General features: G+C 28.8%; 1 protein-coding gene and 1 pseudogene across 2 annotated transcripts in view; one reads left to right on the top strand and one right to left on the bottom strand.

Annotated features, from left to right (window-relative positions):
- LOC145199620 (endoribonuclease Dicer-like) overlaps window positions 1-9,598 on the bottom strand; it is a 36,309-nt gene that overhangs the window by 22,582 nt on the left and 4,129 nt on the right. The gene's annotated exons all lie outside the window — the stretch shown is intronic.
- LOC149889673 (uncharacterized) lies at window positions 1,300-3,936 on the top strand (annotated as a pseudogene). Its single transcript, XR_016451552.1, has 3 exons — window positions 1,300-1,480; window positions 1,659-1,813; window positions 2,122-3,936. The product of XR_016451552.1 is annotated as an uncharacterized LOC149889673 (transcript).

Below are 9,598 nucleotides of genomic sequence, written 5' to 3'. Positions count from 1 at the left end.
GGTGCACGTCATATACCAGAATTAAAAATATTAGTTACGGTATATACTGCCATTAAATTATCATTCATCAGCAATATTTTATGGATTTTTTAAGCAATGAAGTTTACACTCAAAACGTTGAGAATATGTGGATGCGACTCAAACGTAAACTAAGGGTGGAATGCAAGAACCGAACTTGAGTCAAGTTCGACTTGAAATATCAAGTTCGACTTTCTCAAGTCAGACTTGAAAAATTGACTTGAGCGAATGCGTAAACGAGACTTGAAAATTTCAAGTTCGTGCTTGAGAAAGTCGAACTTGAAAAATAGTCGAGGCGTTGAATTTAGGGCGTTTATCGGAAAATGCACTTCGCAACCAATAGCGGTAATGGATTTTTTTTACGGGAAAAACCTTTTACTGAAACAAATTCCGTGTAATTATATTTGTATAATATACGATTAAATAAAAAGTTAATAACAGTAAAAAAAAAAAGTTCTTGCTATGTATTTTTCATCAGAAAAATAAATTCATCTTGGCACTTTCAGTTCCAAATCCTAAGTTGTTGGTAAACAACGGTTGGTCATATGTACCACTTAAGTGATCAAGACAATTTCTCTTGATTTCTCCATTTTAACAGATTCCATTTGAATTAAAATACATGCAAATGTTCTAGAAAATGCAGAATCTTATTTTGACGCTTTTTGGGGATGATACTATACTACTAGCTACGCCACTGATTACGCCACTGAGTCTATTTTTATTTATCTTTTTACTAATACTTTAATGAAAATAATGGTTTTTTTTTTAAAATACTGAGAAAATTACTTTAAACAAAATTAGTTTTCTCAATACTAATACTACATAATACTATGTGTGTGTATATATATATATATATATATATATATATATATATATATATATATATATATATATATATATATATATATATATATATATATATATATATATATATATACCTACACACATATATACCATTTACCAGTGTGTGGAAGAACGCGTTCCAAAAGGAACGAGTTCCTGGATCTAGTTCCTTTTATGAGGAACGAAGCTTGGAACTGGTTCCTTTTAAAATAATGGAACGAGGAAGGAGAACGAATTCTTTTTTTGAAGGAACGTGAACGAAAAGTAATAGTTCCTTAAAAATTTATAATTTTGCTTTTTGCAAAATAGTTGTTTTTAAAGTTCAAAAAGAAAATGATTTGTATTTTGATAATCTCCAATCTAAGTTCGGACTCAGTTGGCCACATGTACTAATTTTTGAATTAATTCTGATAGTTTAAAAATTAGTATATGTGGCTAACTTAATCCGAACCAAAACCGCCTAAAATAAATTAACATAAAATAAAAGGACTTTTTAATGCAGTTTTATTTCACGTGGTTTTAGTTGGCAAAATGAATCCGATTACTGATATTGTCAGTGATGTTTCAGTTATTGAAAATGTTAGCAATTGCGCATGTAATAGTAATACTGAAGTTAGTGGTAAGTTTTTATAAAACATGCTGTTACTTTTTATCTAATTTATAGTGCATTGACTTAAGTTTATTATTTTTAAAGTAATATTATTAGCTAACGTCCTTGGCTTAACTAAAGTCACAAGACTATGCAACAAAATTTCTCATTATGCTTAACACTATGCAATGTTTTCATTTTCTCTTAGATGAACGTTTGCCTTGGAGCGGTTTAGAATCTTTTTTTGTATTCAATGGAATAAATGGCAATAATATAAATGCAAAATGTGTTTTGTGTGGCCCTTTAGGAAAAGAAATAAGTACAGCTAAAAATACATCACCTAATCTAAAACGACATATTAAGGTAAATAAGTGTTAGTGTTTCCTACTATTTTGAATTTAATTCAGTTTACTTACTTTGAATTATGTATGAAATAAAATACATACTTAGCATGCATAGTATCGTTCTATGTACCTTATACAAGCGGATGCAAAAAAGAAATTATTGTAAACATTAAGAAACTTGAATAGGTGCATATATTGGTACACATGTAAATTCAATAATTACACCATGTTGAATAAAGAATGTAATTCTTTGAATTTGATGAGGTTTCAAGTTTGATTTACTTATTAATAAAAACTAATAATTTAAAATTTTTCTTTTTTTATTAGAGAATTCACCCATTCAAAATGGTTGCTTTTGAAAAAGCTATAAATGAAGGTAAAAAAAATGCTTTTGTTAAAAAGAAAAAATTAAGTTCATCAGAGAATGTGAAAAAAGGAGTGGTGCAGTCTACTCTTGAGAAATATGGAACCGATAAAGGAAATGAGCAATTTAAATTAAATCAAAAAAGTTTAGATCAACTGGTTGTAAATTTTATTGTTAGTGAAACACAACCCTTAAATATAGTTGATAAACCATCATTTGTGAATTTGGTGAAGTTAGGCCTTCCTAAAGACCTGAAGATTATTTGTAGTAAAACTTTAAAACTACGTATTAATAATCTGTATTTATCAATGATTGAAGATATTACTTCAACACTTGGAGATGTTATGTATGTTGCAACCACAGCTGACTGTTGGAGTAAAGGTAAAAGAGGTTATATTGGGGTGACTTGTCATTGGATAGATCAAAAGACTCTCCGGCGTCATTCAGTATCTTTAGCATGTAGTCACTTAAAAGGAAGACAAACATACTGTTCTGGCTAATGTTTTGTATAAGATTCATACAACCTATAAAATACAAAACAAGATAGTTGCTATAACAACAGACAGTGGTTCGAATTTTGTAAAAGCTTTTAAATCATATCCAATTTCAAAGAATTCAGAGAATGAGGAAGATAGCAATGATGATGATGAAGATAATGACAATGACAATTTATGTGATGAGAATATAAATTTATATGAAATTTTGGACAAAAGTAGTCATGAACAAGAAGAGAATGACTTATTTGTTCAGTTACCACAACATTTTAGATGTGCTAGTCATACACTAGACTTAATAGCAAAAAATGATGTTGAGAAAATGGTACAGGTTTCAGAAACTAATTTTAAGAAAATTTATAGGAAAGCAATGGGCAAGTGTTCATCATTATGGAGTAAACAAAATATATCAAATAGAGTTGCTGAAAAAATTCACAATATATTAGAGTTTTATTTAAAAACGCCAAACAAAACAAGATGGAACTGTACCTATGATAGCTTATTACAAATTAAAAATATTTTTTTAAACTCTAATGGACATAACAAAATGAGCAATATAATGGATTTCTGCGAAATACAAAGATTCACAAATCAAGAAATTCAATTAATTCATGAATACTGTGAAGTAATGACTCCTCTTGCCCAATCTTTAGACTTTTTACAAGGAGAAGAATCAATGTTCATGGGTTATTTGTTGCCGACACTTTATGCTTTGGATAAAAAGTTAATTATTTTGCAACAGAAAAATATGAGCTTTTGTGGTCCACTTGTCAACACAGTAAGAACTTCAATTAAAACTCGATTTAGTACTATTTGGGAAAAAAAAGAACTAATATTAGCATCTTGTTTAATACCGCGTTTTAAATTATTATGGCTTGATGGTGTCAAACGTTTCACAGCAGAAGCCTGGTTAAAGTCTTTGTTTGAAAATGTGGATTTTAGTTCTACATCTTGTGAAATCGAATCCTCTTCACATATAGCAACAGGTTCATCTAAAGAAGACTTTTTCTGTTTACCAGTTGAAAACAACTTAATTACAAGTTCTGGTATTGAGGAGTTGGAGTTATATTTAAAATCACAGTCAAAAGAGTTAACTGTGTTATTATTATACCCAGCAGTATTGAAAGTTTTTTTAGAACTTAACACACCTCTTCCGTCGAGTGCTCCGGTTGAACGGCTTTTTTCGACAGGGTCTAATGTGATGACTGAAAAAAGACATACATTGTGTGGTTCTCTATTTGAAAAATTAGTTTTATTGAAATAAAATAAAGTTGGTGTCTAAAATTTTCTTTCTCTTTATACTTTTTACTTGTTTTCTAAATCTTTATTTTCCAGTAACAGTTTTATAATGCTCATACTTCCGAGCTGAAATTAGTATATCAATTTTATATGTATAATGTACATGCAGAGGCAGACTAGGCCGGCAGTACACCAGATATATTAAAACACTTTTTAAAAGTAATGATTAAGCAAAGCACTATAAAAAAGCGCCTGCTTAGCGAAACAATAGATCTCTTATTTTGTATTAAATGTGCTATAAGTAACATCATTTACTATGTAAAAATAAGTTTAAAAAAAGGAACGAAGTAGGAACGAGTTCTATTTTTTGAGGAACGTGTAACAAGTTCCTTTTTTGATTAATGAACGAGGAATTGGAACGAGTTCTTTTTTTACGAAATGAACGGGGAACGGAACGAGATCCTTTTTAAAAGGAACTTTCCAAACACTGCCATTTACATATGTAAGTATACCATTTACATATGTAAGTCAATAGAGATCACATATGGAGACAGGTCTTCTGAAATTATTGGGCCACTTATAGAAACAGAAAAGAAAACTTTTAAAAACCATTGATAGCATCTTGCTCATTAACACATGAAAAAGAACAAAGTTTAACGTTAAACAAAAATCTCTTAATAAAAAAAAAATACAAAAAAGCAATATAATGAAATTCATGATCTTGATAAAGAACTAATGCAAAAACAAATAGAAATAGATGATATAAAAAAAAACTCTCTCCAGAAAAAGCAACAATGCAAACAAAACTTTGTGAAAATTTTCACAGTTAAAATTTTCACAAAGTTTTAAAAAAGCAACACAACAAATTATTCTATGTGAGGATTATTATTTTCAAAGAATATCAGATCCAAATTGTTTTTGGAATGTTTTAATTTATCACTTTATTTTTTAGTGAAATTGTTTTTTTCATATATAATACTATTTTGAAATATAAAATGTAATTCTTTTGAAATAATATGTAGTATAAATATTTAAAAATAATGTTTTTGTTATTAGACCCTTTATCCATTATCATACACAATTTTTTTTTAAAAAAAATAAGTCTGAAATTTGACTTTTGCTTTGTTTCTGCAAAAATGTCTTTAGTGAATGCTTTAGCACCAGATTCTTCATTGCTATTTTGTATTTCATTGCCTCCACAATAATCATTTTGTAGAAGGGCAATGTTGTGAAGCACAAAACAGGATATTATTATAGCTATGGAATTTTGCAGTTTTTCCTAAGGGAATGTTAAGACAAGGGTATTGTTTTTTTTTGATATACCAAAACAATATTCAACAACAACATTCAACATGTGTGTACTTCTCAAGTTGTAATTGTATCTGATTTCATTTTCATTTTTGGGTTAGAAAAAGGTGTCATTAAATACTGTTTATAAGGATAGCCAGAATCACCTGAAACATGAACATGTTGGCGAGCTTCTAAAACTTGTTTAATAGCTGAGTTAGCAAAAACAAATGAATCCTGAACAATTCCAGGCCATTGAACACAAGCAGATAAAATTTCATTTGAAGTACCTGCAATGACCTGGCAATTCAAAAAAAAATCCCTTTTTGTTTCGATAAATTTCTGCGCTTTCTCCACAAAGAATTATTATAGGAATATGTGTTCATTAATTGCTTCTATACATCCTGGGAATCCTTGAATTTGGTAAAATCTAAATAATGGTTGATAAATATAAATATTTTCTTTATCTAAGAAAAGTTTGAAGTTTGTATGAAATAGCAAAATCAGATATCCATGAAAACTTATAATCACTTTTGCTGAATTATCAAAGAATCAGCTTCTGTTGGAAACTTTATGTACTGATATCTTTTGTTAGCCATTCGAATTGAAATGTTCTAAACCACTGGACAAACAGTTGAGTTTCAGCTCTTCCAAATCTCCTATTATTCTCTAAAAGAGTTTATTTATTGTTATAATCATTTGTTGGTATAAAATGTTGTTATTTAAAAACGTAATGTAAAATCTACAATAAGAAGGTGCCATTTTCTGATACCGTTTCTTGAATATCTACTCACTTGGAATGAACCAGTAGCATAAAACGGAAATGCAATAGCCAGTTGTTGTACAGTTGAAAGAGGGCACCCTCGATTGTTAACATTGTTGTTAATAATGTCATTAGCTAATATTAAAAAGGTTTTTATTGGAAAATCTGTAGCACCTTTTAAATTCTATACCGTGGTAAACTTCTAAAGGATTAGCTCTGTCAATAATAAACCTTGGTATGTGACTTGGCTTATTTTTTCTTCTTCTTCTTCTAAAATTCAGCTCATACCGATTCATTTTTGAACATTTAAAAAAAAGTTTTTTTTAATACTTCATGTAACTACTTCTCATGAACTCTCTTTTACTCCTTTTACACGTATCACCTCTTTGTATAACTGCAACTATTTATTACTAAATGGAATTTACTTTTATACTGTATCACAAAAATGTGCCTTAATCAACAGCCTTTTACAATGCTAGGATGTTCGACATTTCAAAAAGCTAATAAACATTTCTAATGGCATCAAAATATGACATGTTGAATCATTACATACGAGTTACAGGATGTTTTAAAAGACACGTTTTCGCAATGTTAATATTCAGTTTTCTGTAATGAATTCATTTAAAAATATACTTTCACAATGTAACCTTCTAAATTAATTAGGTGAATATGCCCAAGTAACTACTTTTGCTTGTTAAAAACTCATTTTCATACTTGCAAAGGTTGTAATAAGTTATATAGTTATAGTAAAGTTTTGTTACGCATCAGCAAAATGATAATGGCGGTCTTTTTTTTTTTTTCAAGTTTGGTTTTAAGATTGGTCTGGAGCAGACTTGAAAAAATGACTTGAAAATTCAAAAATTCTCGTTTTTCAAGTCTGACTTCAGTTCAAGTTCGCTTCTTGCATTCCGTTCAAGTCAGACTTGAGATTTGAAGTCTGACTTGAAGGGTGGAATGCAAGAACCGAACTTCAAATTTGAAGTCGAACTTCAAACCTAAAGTGCGACTTGAGCGAATGCACAAAGCGAACTTCAACTCAAGTCAGACTTGAAAACCGCTAAAAATAGACCTTTTTCAAGTCTGACTTCAAACCAGACTTGAGAGAGCAAAAATTCCTTCCGAATGCAAGAACCCAACTTGAAATTTCAAGTCAGACTTCAAATCTCAAGTCTGACTTGAACGGAATGCAAGAAGCGAACTTGAACTGAAGTCAGACTTGAAAAACGAGAATTTTTGAATTTTCAAGTCATTTTTTCAAGTCTGCTCCAGACCAATCTTGAAACCAAACTTGAAAAAAAAAACAGACCGCCATTATCATTTTGCTGATGCGTAACAAAACTTTACTATTACTATATAACTTATTACAACCTTTGCAAGTATGAAAATGAGTTTTTAACAAGCAAAAGTAGTTACTTGGGCATATTCACCTAATTAATTTAGAAGGTTACATTGTGAAAGTATATTTTTAAATGAATTCATTACAGAAAACTGAATATTAACATTGCGAAAACGTGTGTCAAAAACATCCTGTAACTCGTATGTAATGATTCAACATGTCATATTTTGATGCCATTAGAAATGTTTATTAGCTTTTTGAAATGTCGAACATCCTAGCATTGTAAAAGGCTGTTGATTAAGGCACATTTTTGTGATACAGTATAAAAGTAAATTCCATTTAGTAATAAATAGTTGCAGTTATACAAAGAGGTGATACGTGTAAAAGGAGTAAAAGAGAGTTCATGAGAAGTAGTTACATGAAGTATTAAAAAAAACTTTTTTTTAAATGTTCAAAAATGAATCGGTATGAGCTGAATTTTAGAAGAAGAAGAAGAAAAAATAAGCCAAGTCACATACCAAGGTTTATTATTGACAGAGCTAATCCTTTAGAAGTTTACCACGGTATAGAATTTAAAAGGTGCTACAGATTTTCCAATAAAAACCTTTTTAATATTAGCTAATGACATTGTTAACAACAATGTTAACAATCGAGGGTGCCCTCTTTCAACTGTACAACAACTGGCTATTGCATTTCGGTTTTATGCTACTGGTTCATTCCAAGTGAGTAGATATTCAAGAAATGGTATCAGAAAATGGCACCTTCTTATTGTAGATTTTAAATTATGTTTTTAAATAACAACATTTTATACCAACAAATGATTATAACAATAAATAAACTCTTTTAGAGAATAATAGGAGATTTGGAAGAGCTGAAACTCAACTGTTTGTCCAGTGGTTTAGAACATTTCAATTCAAATGGCTAACAAAAGATATCAGTACATAAAGTTTCCAACAGAAGCTGATTTTTTGATAATTTAGCAAAAGTGCTTATAAGTTTTCATGGATATCTGATTTTGCTATTTCATACAAACTTCAAACTTTTCTTAGATAAAGAAAATATTTATATTTATCAACCATTATTTAGATTTTACCAAATTCAAAAAATCCCTTTTTTTACCGAAACAAAAAGGGATTTTTTTTTGAATGTTGTTCATGTTTCAGGTGATTCTGGCTATCCTTATAAACAATATTTAATGACACCTTTTTCTAACCCAAAAATGAAAATGAAATCAGATACAATTACAACATGAGAAGTACACCCATGTTGAATGTTGTTGTTGAATATTGTTTTGGTATATCAAAAAAAAACAATACCCTTGTCTTAACATTCCCTTAGGAACAAAACTGCAAAATTCCATAGCTATAATAATATCCTGTTTTGTGCTTCACAACATTGCCCTTATACAAAATGATTATTGTGGAGGCAATGAAATACAAAATAGCAATGAAAAATGTGGTGCTAAAGCATTCACTAAAGATATTTTTGCAGAAACAAAGCAAAAGTCAAATTTCAGACTTATTTTTTAAAAAAAAAAATTTGTGTCTGATAATGGATAAAGGGTGTAATAACAAAAACATTATTTTCAAATATTTATACTACATATTATTTCAAAAGAATTACATTTTATATTTCAAAATAGTATTATATATGAAAAAAACAATTTCACTAAAAAATAAAGTGATAAATTAAAACATTCCAAAAGCAATTTGGATCTGATATTGTTAGAAAAAAATAATCCTCACATAGAATAATTCTGTTGTGTTGCTTTTTTAAAACTTTGTGAAAATTTTAACTGTGAAAATTTTCACAAAGTTTTGTTTGTATTGTTGCTTTTTCTGGAGAGAGTTTTTTTTTTATATCATCTATTTCTATTTGTTTTTGCATTAGTTCTTTATCAAGATCATGAATTTCATTATATTGCTTTTTTGTATTTTTTTTTATTAAGAGATTTTTGTTTAACGTTAAACTTTGTTCTTTTTCATGTGTTAATGAGCAAGATGCTATCAATGGTTTTTAAAAGTTTTCTTTTCTGTTTCTATAAGTGGCCCAATAATTTCAGAAGACCTGTCTCCATATGTGATCTCTATTGACTTACATATGTAAATGGTATACTTACATATGTAAATGGTATATATATGTGTAGGTATATATATATATATATATATACACACACACACACATAGTATTATGTAGTATTAGTATTGAGAAAACTAATTTTGTTTAAAGTAATTTTCTCAGTATTTTTAAAAAAAACCATTATTTTCATTAAAGTATTAGTAAAAAGATAAATAAAAATACATTGTAGTATAGTATCATCC

The sequence above is a fragment of the Hydra viridissima genome, unplaced genomic scaffold (assembly GCF_058129835.1).
Source record: "Hydra viridissima isolate aposymbiotic clone 2 unplaced genomic scaffold, HvirCarnegie_v1 scaffold_4, whole genome shotgun sequence".
NCBI classification, from domain to species: Eukaryota; Metazoa; Cnidaria; class Hydrozoa; order Anthoathecata; family Hydridae; genus Hydra; species Hydra viridissima.
The sequence above is the reverse complement of the archived record's forward strand: the minus strand, read 5'-3'. Positions and strand labels throughout refer to the sequence as shown.